Raw genomic sequence first — 25,155 nt, 5'->3', positions numbered from 1 at the left:
TTTATCCATTCATCTGTCGATGGACATCTTGGCTCTTTCCACAGTTTGGCTATTGTGGACATTGCTGCTATAAACACTGGGGTACACGTACCCCTTCGGATCCCTGCATTTGTATCTTTGGGGTAAACACCCAGTAGTGCAATTGCTGGATCGTATGGTAGCTCTATTTTCAACTTTTTGAGGAACCTCCATACTGTTTTCCAGAGTGGTTGCACCAGCTTGCATTCCCACCAAGAGTGTAGGAGGGTTCCCCTTTCTCCGCATCCCCACCAACATCTCTCATTTCCTGACTTGTTAATTTTAGCCATTCTGACTGGTGTGAGGTGGTATCTCATTGAGGTTTTGATTTGGATTTCCCTGATACCGAGTGATGTTGAGCACTTTTTCATGGGTCTGTTGGCCATTTGGATGTCTTCTTTGGAAAAATGGCTGTTCATGTCTTCTGCCCATTTCATGATTGGATTATTTGTTCTTTGGGTGTTGAGTTTGAGAAGTACTTTATAGATTTTGGATACTAGCCCTTTATCTCATATGTCATTTCCAAATCTTTTCTCCCATTCTGTCGGTTGTCTTTTGGTTTTGTGGACTGTTTCTTTTGCTGTGCAAAAGCTTTTTATCTTGATGAAATCCCAATAGTTCATTTTTGCCCTTGCTTCCCTTGCCTTTGGTGATGTTTCTAGGAAGAAGTTGCTGCGGCTGAGGTCGAAGAGGTTGCTGCCTGTGTTCTCCTTTAGGGTTTTGATGGACTCCTGTCTCACATTTAGGTCTTTCAACCATTTGGAGTCTATTTTTGTGTGTGGTGTAAGGAAACGGTCCAGTTTCATTTTTCTGCATGTGGCTGTCCAATTTTCCCAACACGATTTGTTGAAGAGACTGTCTTTATTCCATTGGACATTCTTTCCTACTTTGTTAAAGATGAGTTGACCATAGAGTGGAGGGTCCATTTCTGGGCTCTCTATTCTGTTCCATTGATCTATGTGTCTGTTTTTGTGCCAGTACCATATTGTCTTGAGGATGACAGCTTTGTAATAGAGCTGGAAGTCCTGAATTGTGATGCCGCCAGCTTTGCTTTTCTTTTTCAATATTCCTCTGGCTATTCGGGGTCTCTTCTGGTTCCATACAAATTTTAGGATTATTTGTTCCATTTCTTTGAAAAAAGTGGATGGTATTTTGATGGGGATTGCATTGAATGTGTAGATTGCTCTAGGTAGCAATGACATCTTCACAATATTTGTTCTTACAATCCATGAGCATGGAACGTTTTTCCATTTCTTTGTGTCTTCCTCAATTTCTTTCCTGAGTATTTTATAGTTTTCTGAGTACAGATCCTTTGCCTCTTTGGTTAAATTTATTCCTAGGTATCTTATGGTTTTGGGTGCAATTGTAAATGGGATCGACTCCTTAATTTATCTCTCTTCTCTGTTGTTATTGGTGTTTAGGAATGCCACTGATTTCTGTGCATTGATTTTATATCCTGCCACTTTACTGAATTCCTGTATGAGTTCTAGCAGTTTTGGGGTGGAGTCTTTTGGGTTTTCCACATAAAGTATCATATCATCTGCAAAGAGTGAGAGTTTGACTCCTCTTTACCGATTTGGATACCTTTGATTTCTTTTTGTTGTCTGATTGCTGTGGCTAGGACTTCTAATACTATGTTGAATAGCAATGGTGATAGTGGACATCCCTGCCACATTCCTGACTTTAGGGGGAAAGCTCTCAGCTTTTCCCCATTGAGAATGATATTCGCTGTAGGATCAACCAGTTTCATTGATCTGTTCTACTGTTCTTTTGGTTTCTAGTTCATTGATTTCTGCTCTGATCTTTATTTCTCTCTCCTGCTGGGTTTAGGCTTTATTTGCTGTTTTTACTCCAGCTCCTTTAGGTTTAGGGTTAGGTTGTGTATTTGAGACCTTTCTTGTTTCTTTAGAAAGGCTTGTATTGCTATATACTTTCCTCTTAGGACTGCCTTTGCTGCATCCCAAAGATTTTGAACAGTTATGTTTTCATTTTCATTGGTTTCCATGAATTTATTTAATTCTTCTTTAATTTCCTGGTTGACCCATTCATTCATTAGTAGGATGCTCTTTAGCCTCCATGTATTTGAGTTCTTTCCAACTTTCCTCTTGTATTTGAGTTCTAGTTTCAAAGCACTGTGGTCTGAAAATATGCAGGGAGTGATCCCAATCTTTTGGTACCGGTTGAGACCTGATTTGTGACCTAGGATGTGATCTATTCTGGGGAATGTTCCATGGGCACTAGAGAAGAATGTGTATTCTGTTGCTTTGGGATGGAATGTTCTGAATATGTCTGTGAAGTCCATTTGGTTCAGTGTGTCATTTAAAGTCTTTATTTCCTTGTTGATCTTTTGCTTAGATGATCTTTCCATTTCAGTCAGGGGGTGTTAAAGTCCCCCACTATTAGTGTACTGTTTTCAATGTGTTTCTTTGCTTTTGTTATTAATTGGCTTATCTAATTGTCTGCTCCCACGTTAGGGGCATAGATATTTACAATTGTTAGATCTTCTTGTTGGATAGACCCTTTAAGTAGGATATAGTGTCCTTCCTCATCTCTTATTACAGTCTTTGGTTTAAAATCTCATTTGTCTGATATAAGGATTGCCACCTCAACTTTCTTTTGGTGTCCATTAGCACGGTAAATGGTTTTCCACCCCCTCACTTTCAATGTGGGGGTGTCTTTGGGTCTAAAATGAGTCTCTTACAGACAGCATATTGATGGGTCTTGTTTTTTAATCCAGTCTGATAGCCTGTGTCTTTTGACTGGGGCATTTAGCCCATTTACATTCAGGTTAACTATTGAAAGATATGAATTTAGTGCCATTGTATTGCCTGTAAGGTGACTGTTACTGTATATTGTCTGTGTTCCTTTCTGGTCTATGCTGCTTTTAGGCTCTCTCTTTGCTTAGAGGACCCCTTTCAATATTTTTGGAGGGCTGGTTTCGTGTTTGCAAATTCCTTTAGTTTTTGTTTGTCCTTTTTATCTCTCCTATTTTCAATGACAGCCTAGCTGGATATAGTATTCTTGGCTGCATATTTTTCTCGTTTAGTGCTCTGAAGATATCATGCCAGTCCTTTCTGGCCTGCCAGGTCTCTGTGGATAGGTCTGTTGCCAGTCTAATATTTCTACCATTGTAGGTTACAGATCTCTTCTCCCGAGCTGCTTTCAAGATTTTCTCTTTGTCTCTGAGACTCGTAAGTTTTACTATTAGATGTCGGGGTGTTGACCTATTTTTATTGATTTTGAGAGGGGTTCTCTGTGCCTGCCTCCTGGATTTTGATGCCTGTTTCTTTCCCCACATTAGGGAAGTTCTCTGCTATAATTTGCTCCAATATACCTTCTGCCCCTCTCTCTCTTCTTCTTCTGGGATCCCAATTATTCTAATGTTTCATCTTATCGTATCACTTATCTCTCGAATTCTGCCCTCGTGGTCCAGTAGCTGTTTATCTCTCTTTTTCTCAGCTTCTTTATTTTCCATCATTTGGTCTTCTCTATCACTAATTCTCTCTTCTGTCTCATTTATCCTAGCAGCTAGTGCCCCATTTTTGATTGCACCTCATGAATAGCCTTTTTGATTTCGACTTGGTTAGATTTTAGTTCTTTTATTTCTCCCAGAAGGGTTTCTCTAATAACTTCCATGCTTTTTCCAAGCCCAGCTAATATCTTTAAAATCATGATTCTGAACTCTAGGTCTGACATTGTACTAATGCCCATATTGAGTAGGTCCCTGGCAGACAGTACTACCTTTTGTTCTTTTTGTTGAGGTGTTTTTTTTCGTCTTGTCATTTTGTCCAGAGGAGAGTAGATGAATGAGAGAAGAAAATGCTAACAGGTTAACAACGTCCCCAGAAAATATACTCTAAACAAATCAGAAAAGACCTGAAACCAGGGGAAAAGAAAGGGAAAGAAAGAAGAAAGAAAGCAAAAAAAATAAAGAAAGAAAAAGACAAAAACAGAACAAACCAAAAAACAGAATATGATCAAATATGATAAGGCTAGTGCATAGATCAGTGCCACACACTAGATATTGGGTGTATTTTGGGCTGTTAGAAGAAAGTGCCTCCTAAAATTTTAAAGAAAGAAAGACTTATATATGTACAAAATAAGGGTTGATACAATGAAGGGATGGAATATGACTGTAAAGATGCAAATTATAAAAGATTTTATAAAAGGAATTGATAAGGTGCTTGAAAAAAGAAAGAAGAGGATTAAAAAAAAGAAAGAAAAAGTGGGGAGAGAATGTGATCAGGCAGGAGACTAGAACAAAGCCATACACTAGAAATTTAGGGTATATTTTGATATGTTAGAAGAAACTGTATCTCAAAATTTTAAAGAGAGAACAAGTTATATATATATGTCGAAAATAAGGGTAACTACTATGAAGGGATAGAATATGACTCAAAATGAAAAATAAGTGTTTTTTTTTAAAAAAGGGATTGATAAGATGTTGGTTGAAAAAGCGAAAAAGAAAATTTCAAAAAAAAAAAGTTAAAAAAATTAACTTTGAAAGACTAATGAATCATGGTAAAAAAGCCATGAATTCTATGTGCAGTATTCCCCTAGCGCTGGAGTTCTCCCGTTCTCCTTGATCGGTAAACTTGGTCTTGGCTTGCTGGCTGTTCGTGCTGATCTTCTGGGGGAGGGGCCTGTTGCCGTGGTTCCTAAATGTCTTTGCCGGAGGCTGAATTGCCCCGCCCTTGTCGGTCCGGGCTAAGCAAGCTGCTCGGGTTTGTTCTCGGGAGCTTTTGTTCCCTGCAAGCTCTCGGTACAGCTTTGGAGGATGAGAGTGAAAATGGCGGCCTCCCAATCTCCGCCCCGTTGGAGTCGAAAACTCGAGGCCCCGCTCCTCAGTGCACCCCCAGAGAAAAGCAGTCAGTCACTCCCGTGTCCCCGGTCTCCGGCCGCACTCCGCGCTCACCCGGCCTGTGACAGAGCGTTTCTATCTCTGGCACCCGACCCCGTGTGGAGTCTCCAAACCCAGCAGATCCCTGCGGTGCGTTCCCGCGCCGCTCCTCCCGGTGGAGGAAGGGGAGTCTCCCCGGCTCTGCCGCTTGTTGGGTCCCTGCTGGAGGCGCAGTGGCCCGACTGGGCCGCGGATCACAGTTTATGGCCACCCCGAGCTGAGAGCCCGCGCCTCGGCTCCGTCTCTGCAGCCTGCTTCCCTGCTCCGATCCCTGGGAGCTCTGCCGCACTCAGGCAACCCCGGTCTTCCTGTGACCCCGAGGGTCCTGAGACCCCACTGTCCCCTAAGAGGGTTCAACCCCCCGCTTAGCCACTGCAGTGACGTCCCTCAGCGGAGCCAACTTCTACAAGTTCCGATTTTTTGATTCTGTCACTTGCCAGAAGCGGCCGATGGAGGCCCCCTCCCCCACCGTCTATCCTCCCGAATATGGCCTCTGATTCACTTCTTCCGCTCATCCTACCTTCCAGAAAATGGTCTTTTCTGTTCAGAGAGGTGTTGCTATTCTTTTCTTCAATCTCCTGTTGAGTTCGTAGGTGTTCAGAATGGTTTGATCCCTATCCAGCTGAATTCCTGAGACCAGAGGAAATCGAGGTCTCCTACTCCTCTGCCATCTTGCTCCGCCCCCCCCCCCATGTTGGGTAAATTTTTAAACAAGGGATAATAACCTATCTCGTAAGATTATAAGGAAGACTAAATGGGTCTTATATATGTAAATTCCTTAATGTAATCACCAGCACATAATCAGTGCTCTATGTATGAAGGTTATTATTATTACTACTAGTAATAGAAACAGTAGTAACAACAGAAGTAGGAGTACACAGAATCCTCATAGAAAGACTCTCTTAGAACCACAGCAGATTAGAAATAAAAAGGATGAAAGATGCAGTCTAGAAGCTAGCTGGACTCTAATATTAAATTCATTTTACAAAACAATTATATTTCTAGGTCTGGCCTGATGCAAGATTAACTCAGAGCACTTTGGATTTATTCTTGGCAGACCCTGACCACTCTTGAGGTCTCCCTAGGCAGAAGTTCAAAGTATGCTTGGAATGATTCTGAGACACAGAGGATTGCCCTGGTTTGCTTGGCCCCTCCGGATGAAGGGTCTCGAGGAGAGCCATATGTGCCAAAGCTATGAATCAAGATGAGACACACAAAGAATTGGCCGGTTTGAGATAAGGATGCTAGGATGAGAGATCCACATCAGAAGGTGTTAGAGAACTAGGGCAGCAGCTGTTTGCTAGCTGGCTTCTGCTTCCTTTTGGTCAGTTCACTCCTGTTGTGCATGACTACACACACACACACACACACACACACACACACACACACACACACACGTGCACGCATGCGTGTGCACTAACATTGCCTTACCTAGGCTATCCCCCATTGTGTTCTACAAATTTCGCATTACCTCATTTCCTTTTTTTCTCTGTTATGTTAACATCATTTTAATACTCATCTAAAGTAGATGATAACACATCATTCTTTCATATGCAAGGAGTACATTTATGCTCTAGAGTGGTTTACTAAGGACTGTGGTCAGATCTACTTTCACAACAATGAAAAACCACCTCTACCTGTGATTGTTTAGTGTGAACTTTCCAGATATGGTAACTGGAATGAATTGAATGACCTCATAAAGGCCATTCTCATACTGAAGACTCTAAGATAGTTGTGGTAACAGTTTGATATAATTTATAGGAAAGGTCAGTTACTAGACTTTCTTTTGGAATTCTGTAAACCTTTCATATCTAGATACAGTTTCTTGGTACAAGGCTTTCAAATAAAATTTTGAGTTTTAGAGGGAATTTTTAAAAATCCTTAATACCTTTTCAAAATCACAATAAACTATATAGACACATTATCTTAGAAGAAAACCTGTGCCAGATACCCCTCATCGTGCTGCACTCTATGCCAGCCAGCTCTGCAGGGGGCCTCTTCCTACAGTTTGGGACCGTGTGTCCATAGGTTTTCATTGAGAGACCCATAGATAATTCAAGGTGTGTGATCAGAAGAACACAAAGTTAGAAATTTGATACATGAAGATTGCCAGCCGCCTGCAAGATTCCTCTTTCCTTGTGAGGAACATTTTCCAAAGTTGTAAAATTTGGTTGTAAAGGAAAGAGACAGCTATTGCTTTATAAGGTGGCAAAGTTGGCAAATTTTTACCAAAATGGAACCCATTGCTTTGTTAAGCTTTTGTTAAAAAGTTTTCCAGAGAGAGCACTTTGACAAGCTCCTTAACCTGTTAAGGCCTCACTTTCCTCATCTATAAAATGAGGATAACTCATAAGGGATTCAGAGAGTTGATACTATAATGTATCTGGCACACTGTAATATTATGTAAGTTTTTTTGGTAAATAAAACTATTGAAAATATGTAAATCCTTGCTCTGCCCTGTCACATGATGTATAATATCTTAGTGTTCCACATTTAGGTCTTGTTTTCTCAACTTGAGTATCTGCCTTGTGAGTGAAGGGACCAAGTGTTTTCTGTTCTTCACATCTGCATGTTCAGTGCTGGCTGTGGAACAGAAACTCTGTAATGTTAGCTGAGTTAAATGAGTGATTCCTTCCTCCCCCAGCTAAGTAGGACAGCTCTCAGTTGGAGTGGGAAGGAGGCTAAGAGTCCACTACCGCATGAGAAAGTAACACAGCCAGCGTCAGAAAATCACAAGAAATATCAGTTCTGGAGTGACTGACTGTTTAATGGGTGTGAGGTAATGCCCGCATGTTTACCGTACCATCTGTACTGTGAGTCACTGCTGGTGGTTCTCTGATGGATAGCTCCTGTTGTATTGAGAAGACACAGAGAATGGGGGCTCCTTCCTGCTCAGTCACTGTATGACCTTGGTAGAGTCACCTAACATTTCTGCAGCAGGGACTGTCTGCTCATCTGTCAGTGGTGGGGAGGCGGGGAGAGTGAGGTTGCCTAAATCGTTTATGTACTTCTTCCTCCAGCTCCCAACGCCACAGTTTTGTTTCTTTATGCTAATTGCAACTTCACCACATGGAGAATGGAAAATGGTATGAATGCTCCTTGCAGACCTTTTTATCACAACTCTTACATCCCCAGGAGTGTGTCTGTCACGCTACTAAGGGCTATGTATCCTTTCTGTCCTCTTTCGTTGCCAAGGTCAAGCATTTGCTGTTTATCATTCTAATGTCATCTTGGTAGCCAACCTCCATAAGGGCCCCAGTGATTCCCACCTCCTGGTATTCACGCTCTTGTCTAATCCCCTCCCACACTGATCAGAATTGATCTGTGTAACCAGTAGAATATTGCAAAAATGATGGTGTATCACTTTTAAGATTAAGGCCGAGCTTGTCTTAATTGTCATACTCTCTCTGTCTCTCTGATGACTTGTTCTGTGGGAAACCATGTCCTGAGCAGTCCTATGGAGATGCCTATAGGGGAGGATCTGAAGCCTCCAACCAACAGCCAAATGAGTGAGCTTGGAATCGGATTTTCCAACCCCAGTCAAGTTTTCAGAGATTGCAGCCCCAGCCTCACTATGGCCTCGTAAGTGATCTGAGCCAGACCCAGCCAGCTCAGCCACTCCTTGGTTCCTCACCATTAGAAACTGTGTGAGATAATAAATGTTTGTTTTAAGCTGCTATGTTTGGGGTAATCTGTTAGGCAGCAATAGATAACCAATAGTCATCTTCAGTTTATTAAACTAGCTTTCTAGAGTGTTTCTCCCATGTACCTTTTATGTATTCTCATAGCTAGAAGTGGAAAGATGGAAACAGATACTGTGTCCATTTGTAAATGAAAATGCTCACTTTCCAAATCACATAATTTGTTGGGAAAGGGGCCAGATGACAGTCTTTCTTTCTTTAAACAGATATAGTTTATACCATATAAGTCATCCATTTAAAGTATACAATTCAGTTGTTTTAAAAATATTCACAGAATTGTGCAGCTATTACCACAGTTGTCTTTTTTTAAGATTTTATTTATTTATTTGAGAGAGAGAGCGCGTGGGCACAAGTGATGGGAGGAGCAGAGGGAGAAGGAGAATCTGAAGCAGAATCCCTGCTGAGCGGTGAGGTGGACACAGGGCACTGTCCCGCTACTGCAAGATCATGACCTGACCCGAAACCAAGAGTCAGATCCTTAACTAACTGAAGCCACCCAGGCACCGCCCTATTACCACAGACTTAAAGCATTCTCATCCCTCCTAGAAGAAACCCCATAGCCATGAGCTGCCCTTCCTTTTTATTTCTCATGTCCCTTCTTCCCCTGTCTCCAGTACTAAGCAGCCACTCTTCTCTTTTCTGCTCCTATAGTTTTATCTCTTCTAGACATTTCATATAAATGCCGGCATGCACTATGTGGTCTTTTTTGACTGGCTTCTTCCAGTTAGTGTTATGTTTTCAAGGTTCTTCCATGTTGTACCTTGAATTAGTACTTCATTACTTTTAATTGTGAAATAATATTTCATTAGGTGGATAGATACACCACATTTTGTTTATTTGCTCGTTGATGGACATTTGGGTATTTTCTATTTTTTAGCTATTATGAATAATGCTGCTGTGAAAATTCACATACAAGTTTCTGTGTGGATGTATGTTTCATTTCCCTTGGATATATATCTAGGGTGGAATTGCTGGGTCATGTGATAACTCTGTGTTTAGCTTTTTAAGGAACTGCCAAACTCATTTTCCAACGCAGCTGCACCATCGTACTCCCGCCAGCAACACATAAGGGCTCTGCTTTTTCCACGCCCTTAACAACTCTTGTTATTTTCTGGCTTTTTGACTGTAGCTCTCTCAGCCAGAACAAAGAGGCGCCTCTTCCTGGTTCCCATTTCATTATGATGTTGAGCATCTTTTCATGTGTTTGCTTGCCATTTGTATCTTTTGAGGGAAATGTTCTATTTAAAACTTAGACATTTTTAATTGGGTTACTTTTTATTAGTTGTAAGAGTTCTTTATGTATTGCCAAACAGTATTCTTAATATGATGTGCATATATGTACAAAGCAAAACACAGGATTGTGGCATTAATTTGAGGCTTGTGAGGTCCCCAAAGCCCTTGAACCTGAAACATCTGGATAATTGAAGGCCAACCAAGCTTCAGTTGTTCACTTTATTTTTTATTTATACCTTGGTTTTGGTTGCTTTTTTTTCTCCTTCATTGAAACTAACCTTTCTGTTTTGAGAAAAAAATAATTTCTACAAGCATGGTCCTTTAGGAGATTTCTGTGATGCATACTCTATAAATTAACTTTTAAGAGATTTAATAATCCTAACTTTTTGATAACTATGGCTTTCTGGAGTATCTAGTTTTTGTTTGTTCTTTAAAAACATAGCTGTTAGAAAGTTATACATGTATGTTTTAGAAAATCTGAAAAATGCAGGGAGGTAAAAATGAAATTTTGATCTGTATTCATGGATATCCCTCTTGATACCTTTTTCTGTCATTTGGCTTCAAAGTTTATGTACATAATTCTATGATTGAATCATCAACATCATATCTGATGCTGTGTATGGTAGAAATATTCTCTACCTACTGTATTTATGTGTCGTGTATGTAAATATATTGAAAATAAATAAAATTCTATGGATTTGCTTTAACTTATAACATGAAGTATGGAGCTAAGGAATAAATATGCTAAGCTTTTGGAAGTTGTAACAACATATATGTTTTATTTCTGACATCTCAGCTTTTTCCTACAAAAATGTTGTCTTTTATTCAGACTGCCCACCATGAGGGAGGCACTCTTACTAGATAAGAGTTTTTCTGTACTAGCCTTCAGGGAGCTCACCATCAAGTAGATAAGGAAAAAAAATGTCAGAAATAAATTTAATAGATTATAAGTGCTATAATGAAGGTAGAAATAAAACAACAAAGCAACTGCCTTAGGCCTTGAGGGAAAGTGTTACAGAGGTGATACTGTCTATGCTGGGGTTTGATGGATGAATAGGAGTTTCTTAGCAGAGGGAACAGGTGACATAATGTTCTACTAATGAGAATATAAATTAGAGCTCAGAGTTTTTAGGAAGGAGTGACAGGTGATGAGGGTAGCAAAACAAAGACCAGAATGGGAATTGCCTTTGTCAGGCTGAGTACTTTGGATTTCTAGGTAGTAGAGCAATAATCTAAGAAAATCAGAATTAGTGGTGTGATTTAATTTTTGTTTTTGAAAGACAGCTCTATCAAAGAATTGATTGGAAGAGAGATGGTTGAGGCAGGTAGACTATTTAGGAGACAGGTGAAAATAATTCAGGCAAATGATAATGAAGAGCTTATATGGTGAAGGGGAAAATCCAGAGAGTGAGAATCAAATTTGGATATTAAGAATGAAGTTTCTAGGTTTTGAAGACTGGATAAATATGGTGACATTAACAGATTGGCTAATTGAGCAAATTTTCAACATGGTGAATTTTAATGGTGTAGGACAGTGTGTTAATGTTGGCAATACTAATAAAAGCTATAATTTAAATCGAATGCTTACCATTTACCAGGTTCCTAATTAAGTATTTTGTGTATATATTTTTAAGTGACTTTTTCATTTTATAGTAAAGATATTTAATCTTAGAAATTTAAAATAATTTAGCTTAAGCCTCTCAGCTGTCAAGTAAAGGAGTTGAAATTTAAATTTATTTCTCTATGATGTTACAATTTGTGACCTTACCCAACATACTATATACTGCCTCAATAAAATCATTTCAATTTTTAGAATTTGCTATCTCATAAGATAAAGAAAGAACATTCCTAGAAGCTAGGTTTATGAAACTTCATTATTACTATTATAATCTCTTTGTGGCCATTAGAGTCTGTCTGTTGTAATTTCGTGTGGACAAATGAGAGATCATCACTTTAAATGAAAGTGATAGAATGAATTGCTCTGAAATGATTCTCTACTTTTATCTCCAACTCAAAGAAGCTAAAAATTCCTATAAATTACATTGTTTAATGTAATTATTTACTTAACTCTGGGTATTTTCTAGTATAAAGCAGGGAAGTTGAAATGTTATATATTGCATTTTATATTACTTGGGTTTGTTTTCACTTTTTCCTATAATTTTTTAATATCTAAGTTTCTGGCCTGTGCCAGAGAATAGGATTGTATGGTGTGTGATTTCTAAGTTTTCTTTATGATTTGTTACATAGACATGTATGTTGAAAAGTACGTTACCTGTTATGTAAATCATCAGTCCCTTCCTGATACTCGGTCCTTTTGCTCTGTCACTCACTGCGGGAGCTCTGGGGAGCTGTGTAGTGTTTTCCGCTTCAGTTGTGGACAGGTCTATTTCTTCTTCTTATTCTGTTAGTTTTAAACCTATATTGTGAGACTGATAAAGCTCAGGATAGTTTTATCTTTTATCAACTGGAAATATCTTTCTTTTGTCCTATTTATTTCTTTTGTCTCTGTCCCCTTTGGCTCAGCAGAATGTGTTTGAGATTCATCCATGTTACATACATCAGAAGTTTGTTCCTTTTTATTGCCAAGCAATACTCCATTTGTGGAGATCCCACAGTTAAGCTTCTTCATTTGCCTGTCGATAGACATTTGAGTTGTTTGCAGTTTGGGGCTATTATGAAGAAAACTGCTGTGAACATTTGTATGCAAGTCTTTTCTGTTTTCACTCTATTGAGTAAATACCACAGAGTTAAATTACTGGATCATATAATGTTTCTTTACCTTTAAAATAAACTGTCAGACTTTTTTCTAAAGTGTTTTTGCTATTTTACATACCCACCAACAATGCATAAGATCTCCCGTTGTTTCACATCCTGGCCCAAACTTAGTAAATGAATGACAGTGTAAAAATTCTTAGCCTTAGGGCGCCTGGGTGGCTCAGTCGTTAAGTGTCTGCCTTCGGCTCAGGTCATGATCCCAGGGTCCTGGGATCAAGCGCCGCACCAGGCTCCTTGCTCCGCGGGAAGCCTGCTTCTCCCTCTCCCACTCCCCCTGCTTGTGTTCCCTCTCTCGCTGTGTCTCTCTGTCAAATAAATAAAATCTTAAAAAAAAAAAAATGTAGCCTTTCTACTGAGTATATAGTGGTATCTCATTATGGTTTTCATTTGCCTTTTCCCGAAGACTAAGATATTCGGCATATTTCATGTAATTATTGCCCATTTTCCTTTGTGAAGTGAACTTTTGTGCATTTATTTGTAAACCTAGGGAATTATAAGAGTTCTTTATGTATTCTGGATATATAGGTCCTTTGTCAAATATGTACAGTGAAAATATTTCCTCTAAATCTGTGTTGTCTTTTCATTTTCTTTAATAGTGCTTTTTGAAGAACAAAAATTTGTAGTTACAATGAAGTCTAATTTAACAAGTTTTCTCTTTGATAGCTTATATGTATGTGCCTTATCTAAGAAATATTTGAATATTTGCAAGTCTCAAAGATAGTATCCTATGTTTTCTTCTATGCTAGGCCTATGATCAAGTTGGTTTAATTTTTGTATATGGTATAAAGTAAGGTAGGTTTAAGGTTTATCATTTTTCCTTACAGATACCCAGTTGTTGAAATACCAATGACTGTAAAGTATTTCTTTTGCCAGTTGGGAAAATAGGGCCTATGTTTTCCTTCTGGAAACTTTGTCAAAAACCAACTCACCATATTTGTGTAGGTCTACTTCTAAACTCCATTCTTTTCCATCAGTCTATATGCCTGTCCTTGCCAATATCATAATATCTTTATTACTGAACTTTCTAATAAGACGTTCATGGTTTTTGTTGATATTGTAACTTTTTATCTCATGTTCCATTTGATAATTGCTAATATATAGAAATATAGCTGTCTTTGTTTCTTGACCTTTAATCCTTTGATCTTACTAAATTCACTTATTAGTTGTTAGCCTTTTAAAAAAAAACTCTATTACCTTTAATGTAAATTTCTCAGAATATTCTGTATACACATTTATTTCCTTTGAGAATAAAGACAGTTTTACTTCTTCCATTCTGACCTGTTCAATTTTTCTTCTCTTTTCTTACTTTAATGTACTAGCTAGAACCTCTGGTATACTGTTTAATAGAAGTGGTATGAACAGACTTAACTTTTTTGTTCCTCATTTTAGGCAGGACAGTATTTAGCCTTTCACCATGACATATGATATTAGCTAGCTATAGAGTCTTTTTGTAGCTTTCCAGTATTAAATTGAGGAATTACCTTTTAATTCCAGTTTTTTAGTGTTTTGTCATGTATGGGTATTGAATTTTGTCAAACACTTCTCTTGCAACTTTGAAATGATCATATGTTGTTGTTGCTTTCTTTTTTTAGTCTAACTATAGTGAATTACAGTTTTTTTAAATAAACTTTTATTTTAGAATAGGTTTAGATTTACAGAAAAGTTGCAAGAATATTACAGAGTTTCTGGGTACCATCAACCAGTATACCTTGTTAACATCTCAAAATACTGTAGTACCTTTGTCACAACTAATGAACCAGTATTAATACATTGTTATTAACTGAAGGTTATACTTCTCAGATTTTTACCTAATGTCCTTTTTTTCTATGCCAGGATCTCATCCCAAGTACAGTATTAGATTTAGTCGTTATATCTTCCTTAAGCTCCTCTAGACTATGACAGTTTCTCAGACCTTTCTTGTTTTTGATGACCTTGATATTTTTGAGGCATTTAGTAGAATGTCCTTCATTTTGGGTTTGTCTGATGTTTCTTACAGTTAGAGCAGGGTTATGTGTGGATTTATAAAGTATTTGCAGTCCATATACATTAGGGATAGGGCTGCAGTTTTCCTGTACTCTCTTTGTCTGGTTTGGGCACTAGGATAATGGTGGCCTCATAAAATGATCTGGGCAGTGCTCCCTCCTCCTTCTGGAAGGGTGTATAAGGAAATGGCCAGTATTTCCTCCTAAAATGCTTGGTAGAATTCACTAGTAAAGTTATCTAGGGTTTGAGGGGTTTTTTTTCTGGGAAAGTTTTAAATTATGATTTTAATATGTTTAACAGAGATAAAACATTCCTTCTTGAGTTAGTTTTGGTAATTTGTTTATTTCAAGGAATGCGTACACTTCATCCCAGTTGTCAACTTAATCACCACAAAGTTATTCATAATATTTTTTGTTTTTAATATCTGTAAGAACTGTCATTGCAGTTTCTTTTTTTTTTTAAAGATTTTATTTATTTATTTGACAGAGAGGGAATACAAGGCAGGGGGAGTGGGAAAGGGAGAAGCAGGCTTCCCGCCAAGCAGGGAGCCCGACACAGGGCTTGATCCCAGGACCCTGGGATCATGACCTGAGCCAAAGGCAGATGCTTAACAACTGAGCCACCCAAGCACCCCTATTTCTTTCATTCTTGATATTAGTAATTTCTGAATTATTTTTTTTCCTAGATCAGTCTAGTTAGAGATGATGCATCAGTTTTATTTATCTTTTCAAAGAACCAGCTTTTGGTTTTGTTGCTTTTCCTCATTGTGTGTTCATTTGTTATTTCATTGATTTTTTGTTGTTGTTTTTTAAAGACTTATTGTAATTATCAGTAAAGAACTCATATATAAGTAGGCAGTTTGATGAATTTTTACATATTATGTCCATGAAACTGCCACTACAATCAAGATAATGAACATTTTCATAACCTCCAAAAGTTTCCTCATGTGCCCTTGTGATTCATTTGTGGTTGCTACCCTACCAACCTGTCCTCAGGCGATCAGTGATCTGTTTGATGTCACCATAGGTTAGTTTGCATTTCTGAGAATTTCATATAAATATACCATGTTACTTTTTATTGCTGAGCAGTATTGTACTGTGTGGGTATACCATAAATTGTTTATCCCTTTTAACTACTGGTAGGATTTTTGACAATTTTGAGATTAAAAATAAAGCTGCTTTGTACATTCATGTACAGCATTTGTGTGTACTTTTACTTCATATGTTTTTACTTTTCGGTAAGTACCAAGAATTAGAATCTCTGGGTTGTATGGTAGATGTATTAAGAAACTGCCAAAGTATTTTCCAAAGTGGTTATACCATTTTATATTCCCAGTAGCAGTGTATGGAAGTTACAGTTCCACATCCACATCTTCACCCACACTGAGTATGGTCGTCTTTTAAAAATTTTAGTCATTCTTGTATGTGTGTTATACCTCCTTGTGGTTTTAATTTGTATTTTCCTGATTACTAATGAAGTTGAGCATCTTTTCATGGGTTTATTTGGCATCCATATATCATCTTTGGTAAAGTGTCAGTTCACATCACTTATTCATGTTGAGGGTTTTTTTTTTTTTTGTCTTACTGTTGAATTTTAAGTATTCTTTATAAATTCCAGATCTATGCTGCCCATTATGGTAGCCACGAACCACTGGCAATTTAAATTTTAATTAATTAATTAATTGTTTTATTATATTCAGTTAGTATATAATACCTCATTAGTTTTTGATGTAGTGTTCAACGATTCATTAGTTGTATATAACACCCAGTGCTCATCACCACACGTGCCCTCCTTAATACCTATTATGCTGTTACCCCATTCCCCCACCCGCCTCCCTTCTGTAACCCTCAGTTTGTTTCCTGGAGTCCAGAGTCTCTCATGGTTTGTCTTCCTCTCTGACTTACTCCCATTCAGTTTTCCCTCCCTTCCCCTGTGGTCTTCTCACTGTTCCTTATGTCCCACATATGAGTGAAACCATATGATAATTGTCTTTCTCCGCTTGACTTATTTCACTTAGCATAATCTCCTCTAGTTCCATCCATGTAGATGCAAATGGTGGGTATTTATCCTTTCTGATGACTGAGTAATATTCCATTGTATATATGAACCACATCTTCTTTATCCATTCATCTGTTGAAGGATGTCTCAGCTCTTTCCACAGTCTGGCTGTTGTGGACATTGCTGCTATGAACATTGGGGTAGAGGTGCCCCTTCTCTTCTCTACGTCTGTATCTTTGGGGTAAATACATAGTAGTACAATTACTGGGTTGTAGGATAGCTCTATTTTTAACATCTTGAGGAACCTCCATACTGTTTTCCAGAGTGACTATACCAGCTGCATTCCCACCAACAGTGTAGGAAGGTTCCCCTTTCTCTGCATCCTTGCCAACACTTGTTTCCTGCCATTCTAACTGGCATAAGGTGGTATCTCATTGTGGTTTTGATTTGTATTTCCCTGATGGCTAATGATGATGAACATTTTTTCATGTGTCTGTTAGTCATTTGTATGCCTTCTTTGGAGAAGTGTCTGTTCATGTCTTCTGCCCACTTATTGACTGGATTATTTGTTTTTTGGGTGTTGAGTTTGAGAAGTTCTTTATAGATCTTGAATACTAGTCCTTTACCCATAATGTCATTTGCAAATATCTTCTCCCATTCCACAGGTTGCCTCTGAGTTTTGTTGACTGTTTCCTTTGCTGTGCAGAAGCTTTTTATCTTGATGAAGTCCCAAAAGTTCACTTTAAATTGAATACTATAAATGCAGTTCCCTAATCACACTAGCTACATTTCAAGTACTCATTTAGTTACATATGAATAGCGGCTACCTACTAGTGTGGATAGAAAATATTTCCATAATCTCAGAAAATTCAGTTGCCAGTATAGTTCTAAATAGAAGTCCCTTATTGAGTCATGTGTTTTGTGACTATTTTTTTCCAGTACGTAGCTTGCCTTTTCATTACAATAATGATGTCTTTCCAAGAGCCAAGTTTTAAATTTTGATGAAGTCTGTTATTTTTTTCTTTTACACTTTTGTGCATTCTATGTACTATTAAATTTTTTTTCTAGACCCAAGGCCAACATCTTTTCCTGTGCATTATGGTAGAATTTTTATAGTTTCAGATTTTACATTTAGGGCTACGATCCATTTTGAGTTAATTTTTGTATCTCATATGAGATCAGCGTCAATACTTACACTGCATATGGCCATCCAGTTGTTTCAGCACTGGGTTTTTTTTGTTGTTGTTGTTTAATTTTTTATTGTTATGTTAATCACCATACATTACATCATTAGTTTTTGATGTAGTGTTCCATGATTCATTGTTTGTGTATAACACCCAGTGCTCCATGCAGAACATGCCCTCTTTAATACCCATCACCAGGCTAACCCATCCTCCCACCCCCCTCCCCTCTAGAACCCTCAGTTTGTTTTTCAGAGTCCATCGTCTCTCATGGTTCGTCTCCCCCTCCAATTTCCCCCCTTCATTCTTCCCCTCCTGCTGTCTTTTTTTTTTTTAACATATATTGTATTATATGTTTCAGAGGTACAGATCTGTGATTCAACAGTCTTGCACAATTCACAGAGCTCACCATAGCACATACCCTCCCCAGTGTCTATCACCCAGCCACCGCATCCCTCCCACCCCCCACCACTCCAGCAACCCTCAGTTTGTTTCCTGAGATTAAGAATTCTTCATATCAGTGCGGTCATATGATACATGTCTTTCTCTGATTGATTTCACTCATCAGCACTGTTTTTGAAAAGATTTTTCTGTCCCCACTTAATTATCTCTGCACTATTGTCAGATAATCATTTGACTGTGTAAGTGTGTGTCCACTTCTGGACACTATTCTCTTCATGCTAGTATCACACTTTCTTGATAACTGTGGCTTTAAAGTATGTTTTTAAATCAGGTTGTGAGAGTTCAACTTTGTTCTTACCTTTCAAAATCATTTTGGTATCAGGTCCTATAAGTTTCCATAGGAATTTTTTAATCAGTTTGACAGTTTCTATAAGAATGTTGCTGAGATTTTATTGATAATTGCATTTTACTGACATCAATGTGAGTAAAATTGACATTTTAGCAATATTGAGACTTGCCATCCATGAACACAATATTTCATTTATTTCAGTCTGCTTTTATTTCTCTCAACAATATTTTACAGTTTTCACCATCTTGCATATATTTTGTCAAATTTATCCCTGGGTATTCTAAATTGTTTGATGCTAATATAAGTGGTACAGTTTAAAATTTTTAATTTCCAATTGTTCACTGCTAACATATAGAGAAATCACATAGTAATTGTGTCTGGTAACTTTATTAAATGTACTGTTAGTTCCAATAGCATTTTTTGGTAGAGTCATCAGGAATTTCTGTATTCACAATCACATCATCTTTCACTCAATGCCGCTTATATTAATGAGGTTTCTCCACTTTGGCCACTGGGAACTTGAACTATTTCCACCCCTCTATTAGTTCTACCTGCTTTTTTCTAATATTAATACATAATAGTAATGTTAGTATCTTTTTTATGCTTGATCAGTCTACCAAAAGTTTAACAATTTTTGTAAAGATTTTATTTATTTGAGAGAGAAAGAGAGAGAGAATGAACAGGGGGGAGGGGCAAAGGGAGAGGGAGAAGCAGACTCCCTACGGAGCAGGGAGCCCAACATGAGGCTCGATCCCAGGACCCAGAGATCATGACCTGAGCCAAAGGCAGATGCTCAACCCACTGAGCCACCCAGGCACCCCAGGTTTAACAATTTTTATCAATATCCTCAAAGAACCAGCTTTTGATTTCATTAATTTTGTCTGTTTTCTGTTTCCCATTTCAGTGATTTCCACTTTGATCTTGAGTATTCCCTTCTTCTTGTTTTGGGTTTAATTTGCTATTGTTTTTAAGTTTATTTTTTTAAATTTTTTAAAGGTTTTATTTATTTATTTGACGGAGAGAGACACAGCGAGAGAGGGAACACAAGCAGAGGGAGTGGGAGAGGGAGAAGCAGGCTTCCGCGGAGCATGGAGCTGGATGTGGGGCTCGATCCCAGGACCCTGGGATCATGACCTGAGCAGAAGGCAGACGCTTAACGCCTGAGCCACCCAGGCGCCCCTGTTTTTAAGTTTCTTAAGATAGAAGTTGAGATCGTTGTTCTAAGATCTTTCTTCCTTTCTAACATCGGCATTGAACAGCAGAAATTCCTCCCCAAGTGCTACTTCGGTGGCATCCACAAATTCTGATATGCAGTGTTTTCCTTTTCAATTGAAAACACTTTCTAATTTTCCTTTTGATTTATTTCCTCTTTGATAAATGGGTTGTTTAAAAATGTAGTTTTCAGTATGACAAGATGTTCTTGGTACATCTTGTGTATTTCCTGCCTCAGATCTGGAATCAGGTATTTCTTCAAGACTATAATCTGGGCAGTTGGGGCATTCATTGCGTCTAGGTTGGTCATCATTTTTAGGTCTTTTCAGTGGCTATCATAAGGAGACTGTAACTTCTTTAGAGACAAAATATGTCATAACTGAATATAGATTGATTTCCAACTCAGATTCGAGACTACAGGTGTTTTACTTAACATAGTTTATGTTAATATTTATGTTTCCTTTCTCTCATGCTGAGAATACCACTCCCAATGACTCTGGGAATGTAGGAAGTAGAATTTCAAATAATTACTCCCATTATCTTGAAATATATACATAATAACACTTTCAGAATTATCAACATTGCTGCCACAAATGATTACTGAAAATAGTTTGATTTTTTTAAGCAATTATCCTTATCTTTATGGCATATCCCAGCAGTAATTGTTATATGACTGTTTTTAATAAAGTCACTTGGAATAGTTTTTCTCTAGATGGTTATTTTGGCTAATTTGTTTTAATTTTATTTTTTCTGATTTCATAAAATTCTGTGTGAATAAAACTATAAAGTTTTACAAAACATTTATCATTTTATAAATTGTGATTTTACAGTTTTGTTTAAAAACTAAATTTATATAGCTTTATAAATTTTTACAATTATGTAAATATTTTCATAGTACAGTTGAATCTATTAAAACAAGATATATTGAAATAAGTTTCATTTCTATTTCTGTCTCCTCAACTTTGATTTCTTTCCCTTTGCCATTAGTAACTTTGAAAAAACTCAATTTCTTATATAAGCAAGTATGAATATGTATATATTTATCCTCTTTCTGAAAAAATAATACACTATATACTTTCTACCCCACTTCCTTCAGATAGCAATATATCTGTATGATCACTTTGTACCTGTATATAGAGATATTTTTCTTCCCTTTTTTTTAGCTTCCTGGTAATCTATTGCTTATATGTACCATAAGGCAGTCCCTTACTGATGAATGACTGATTACTTTGTTTCCATTCTTTTACTGTAAAGGAGCCTGCAGTGAGAATCTTGTACTTATCAGAAGTGGGATAGCCATATATAATTTTGCTAGATACTGCCACATTTTCCCTTTGTAAAAGTTGTGCCATTTCTTTTCACCCTACTGATGCAGAAGAGTTCCTGTTCTCACCACAACCTCACTGACAGAGTATACTGATATAATGTATCAGGGTAGCTTTAATTCAATTTTCTATTGGTGTGAATGAAAACTTATATTTTAAATTATATGTTATACTAAATAAATACAAATTTTAAAATATTTGCTGTGCAAGCATAATTGGAAATGCATGATATAAAAACAAAACTCATCAGTACAATGTAGAAATATAAAATGTTTTTTATGTAAAAATAAATGCTAAGGTATTGTTTTGACTATAAATTGGCTATGTCCATTTTTTTAAAGCATAATTTTGATGTGTTAATGATGAGAGTGTCACTGAATTTTTCTTAAACTGAGAACTTACACCCGGATATTATTTTCATACTGGTATTACAGTAAGAAGTAAAATTTTATTTAACTTGCAAATTAACTGATTGGTTTTAAAGTACCTTTTTCAGTTAACTTCTGTTATGTGGATTCCTTGTCTGCTGTTTTTCCCCCACTGTGTTTTTCCTCCTGTGTTTTGGATAAGCACATAAGTTCTTTATTTATTATATAAAAATGAGCTTATGGTTATGTTTGTGCACCTGGATACTGAAATGGACTAATTCCTGTTGGATTTAGTAATTGTCTGCTTTTTATGAAAAAGAAAATAAGATGAAAACAGGAAAAGAAGACAGAGGAATCAGTACTAACTTTGTATTTTTTAACCACTAGCAAACATTGGACAGATAGGATAAGTTGGTTAAACAATAGTCCTCTGATATGTTTTGAAATCATACAAACTTCTGAACTGAATATCAACAATCTGTGGTATAAAATCTGGACTCAGATCTCATTGGGCTGAAGTCTTTTTTAACCTAATGACAATTATAAATAACTCTAATTTGGAGGGGTATATTCCATTGTTTAACATTTTTAATAGGAAAAAATTGTAAACATAAAGAAAAGTTTATAGAATAGTGCAATGAACACTTACATACCCACTACCTGTATTTTGTCTGTAATTATTGACATTTGTCCTGTTGTTTCATCTGTATTCATCTAGTTATGTCTGTTTCTGTATTTTTTGTGAAGTATTTGAAATTAAATTGCAGACATAGTGATTTCAGCAAAATACTTTAGCATAAAACTCTTAAAAATAGAGCATTCTTCTGTACAAGAACAAAATCATTACTATACCTGAGAAAATTAAAATTTCCATGATGTCATCTAATACATGTTTATATTCGAATTGTCCTAACAGTCCTTACATTTTTTAATAGCTACCATTTTTTAAAACAGGATTTAAATCAGAGTTCACAATTTGGTTGTTATGTCTCTCTACTCTCTTGTAATATAGACAGTTCCTGAAACTTTATTTTTAATTCTTATTTTTTAAAAGATGTATTTATTGGGGTGCCTGGGTGGTTCAGTTGGTTAAGTGTCTGCCTTTGGCTCATGTTATGATCCCAGAGTCCTGGGATCGAGCCCCACATTGGGCTCCCTGCTCCCTCTCCCTCACCTTCTGCTGCTCCCCCTGCTTATGCTCTCTCTCTCTGTCAAATAAATAAATAAAATCTCTTTTAAAAAAAAGATGTATTTTTTTTGACAAAGAGAGAGAGTAGGGGTTAGGGGCAGAGAAAGAAGGAGAGAGAGAATTTCAAGCAGACTCCCCACTGAGCGTGGAGACTAATATGGGGCTCAGTCTCAGCACCATGAGATCATGACCTGAGCCAAAATCAAGAGTCAGTTGTGTAACTGACTGATCCACCCAGGTATCCCTAATTCTTATTTATTAACTTTTTTAAGAGACTAGTCCTGAATCTTGATTTTATCTGTGGAATAGCTGACTTACTATCTGTTTCTATGTAACAAGTTATTCCAAACTTAGAATCTTCAAACAAAAAACATTATTTCACACACGTTTTGAGCATGAGAAATCTAGAAGCAGTTTAGCTGGGTGGCTCAGAATCCCTCATGAGGTTGTAATCAAGATGTCAGCTGGCCCCGTGGTCATCTGATGGCTTGACTGATACTGTACTATCCACTACCAGTAACATTCACTCAATAGACTATTGCCAAGAGGCCTCATTTTTTGCCATGTGGATCTGTCCATAGAGTTACTAACGACATGGCAGCCAACTGCATGCACAGCGAGCAATCCAAGAGAAAGATGCACACACATACACATGCGCACGTGCACATACACACTGACCAAGATGAAACCCAGATTATTTTTTATAACGTAATCTTGGAAGTGAAATACGTCACTTCTGCCATGTTACCTTGGTCATAAGGACCAATACTGTAACAGTGTGGAAGGGATAAAGGAGTATGAATCCCAGTAGGCTGCTATCATGGCATGCCAACTCAGAAGCTGGCCACTGTAGCCTATGTTCTGGATTTGTCTCATTTTTTTGTGTTGTCATTTGATTTGTTCTTTTGTTACTCCCTTATTTCTTATAAACTGGAAGTTGTGTCTAACTGCTTGATTGTACTCAAGTCATTGCTCTGTGCAAGAAGACTGCTTCATATCTATTTCATATTGCATTACTTCAGGAGGTGCATAATGTCAGGTTGTCATATGTGGCCAAGGTATCATTTGTAAAGATGCAATTAGAAAGTAATCTGTGAGTTGATAGTTTGACAGTTTACCAGATGTCTTGTTCTTTGGGCAAGAATTTGAGTTTAGTGTGATCTTTAATAGCAGTAGTTAACTTTTTTGTGCGTTTGTTATCTGCTAAGTGCTTTTAAATACATTTCATCATTTTAACTTCCACAGTGCTATGTTACTCTTAACTATCGCCATTTATAGAAAATTCTAAGCTCATAGAATATAAATGTTAAGGCACATAACTAGTAAATGACAATTCCGATATTAAAACTCAGCTATGTATGACTCAGGAACCCGTTATTGACAGTACTGCTTATAGAAAGAAAGGGAGAACTTACACAGAGAATTTTATACATGATGAAAAACAGAAGTCTCTTGAATATATGGGTGGGAACCCAAAAGTATGAGGAGTAAGCTAAGAAGGTTGTTATCTGTGCTTCAGCTACATGACATTACAGGCAGAATCCCTAGCTTAAAAGCAGAATCATACCTAAACTATTCTAGGCAGATGAGAAGCTGTGCTATGTTAAGGATTTCTAGAGGCTGTTGTACTACTAAAGAACTCATTTCTAATCATTTTCTATTATAGAAATAGAATTTTGGATTTTTTAGAAAGTTGCATATACCTGATGCCTAGTTGTGGTTACAACTTCAACATAAAGTTAAGATTAAGGCAAATACTGGGCGCCTAGGTGGCTCAGTCGTTAAGTGTCTGCCTTCTGCTCAGGTCACGATCCCAGCGGGCTCCCTGCTCCACGGGAAGCCTGCTTCTCCCTCTCCCACTCCCCCTGCTTGTGTTCCTGCTCTCGCTGTCTCTGTCTCTGTCAAATAAATAAATAAAATCTTTAAAAAAAAAAAAAAAGATTAAGGCAAATACTTAAGTGCTTCCAGACAGAGTTTATATTGGTGGGGGTGAGGGAATGGAGAGGGGAGGAAAGAAACATGCCTCAGTGGAAAAGGAAAGAAAACCATTGACTCTTTTATGATTAGACTTCCAAAGCAGTGCTGACAAATAGTACTTTTTATGACAGTGAAAGTGTTCTATCTGTGGCTAGAAGCTACTGCATTGAACCAGGCAACTTTAAAGGGTCATTACAAAGTCAAGTAGAATTCAGTGTTCCTTTACTGTGCCTCTTCATTTCAGATACAAATATTCCTCTTTTCATACTAGGAAGGAAATGTGGAATCTTAGGGATAATGGAGTTTTAGAATTGGAAAGACTTTTCTGAAATAATCCTGTAGCTCTTTCCACTAGTCTTTTTATTATATGAATAAGGAACCTGAGAGTGAGAAAGATTGCATGCCTAAGGTTACCCAGCAAGGGAGTGTTAGAACTAGGGCTTGGGGCTAGGGCTAGGACCCAGGCTTTCACTGTCCCCACTCTAGCCTCAATTTTTCTTTCCTATCTGGCCTTATGAATAGGAAAGTGGATAAAAAAGAGACC

The 25,155-nt window shown here is 37.4% G+C and overlaps 1 protein-coding gene across 4 annotated transcripts in view; it reads left to right on the top strand.

Annotated features, from left to right (window-relative positions):
• Positions 1–25,155, top strand: part of ARHGAP20 (Rho GTPase activating protein 20) — a 140,278-nt gene that overhangs the window by 26,369 nt on the left and 88,754 nt on the right. The window lies entirely within an intron of this gene.

Source organism: Callorhinus ursinus, unplaced genomic scaffold, assembly GCF_003265705.2.
Source record: "Callorhinus ursinus isolate GAN/ISIS: 27379988/994484 unplaced genomic scaffold, GSC_fseal_2.0 scaffold19, whole genome shotgun sequence".
NCBI classification, from domain to species: Eukaryota; Metazoa; Chordata; class Mammalia; order Carnivora; family Otariidae; genus Callorhinus; species Callorhinus ursinus.
The sequence above is the reverse complement of the archived record's forward strand: the minus strand, read 5'-3'. Positions and strand labels throughout refer to the sequence as shown.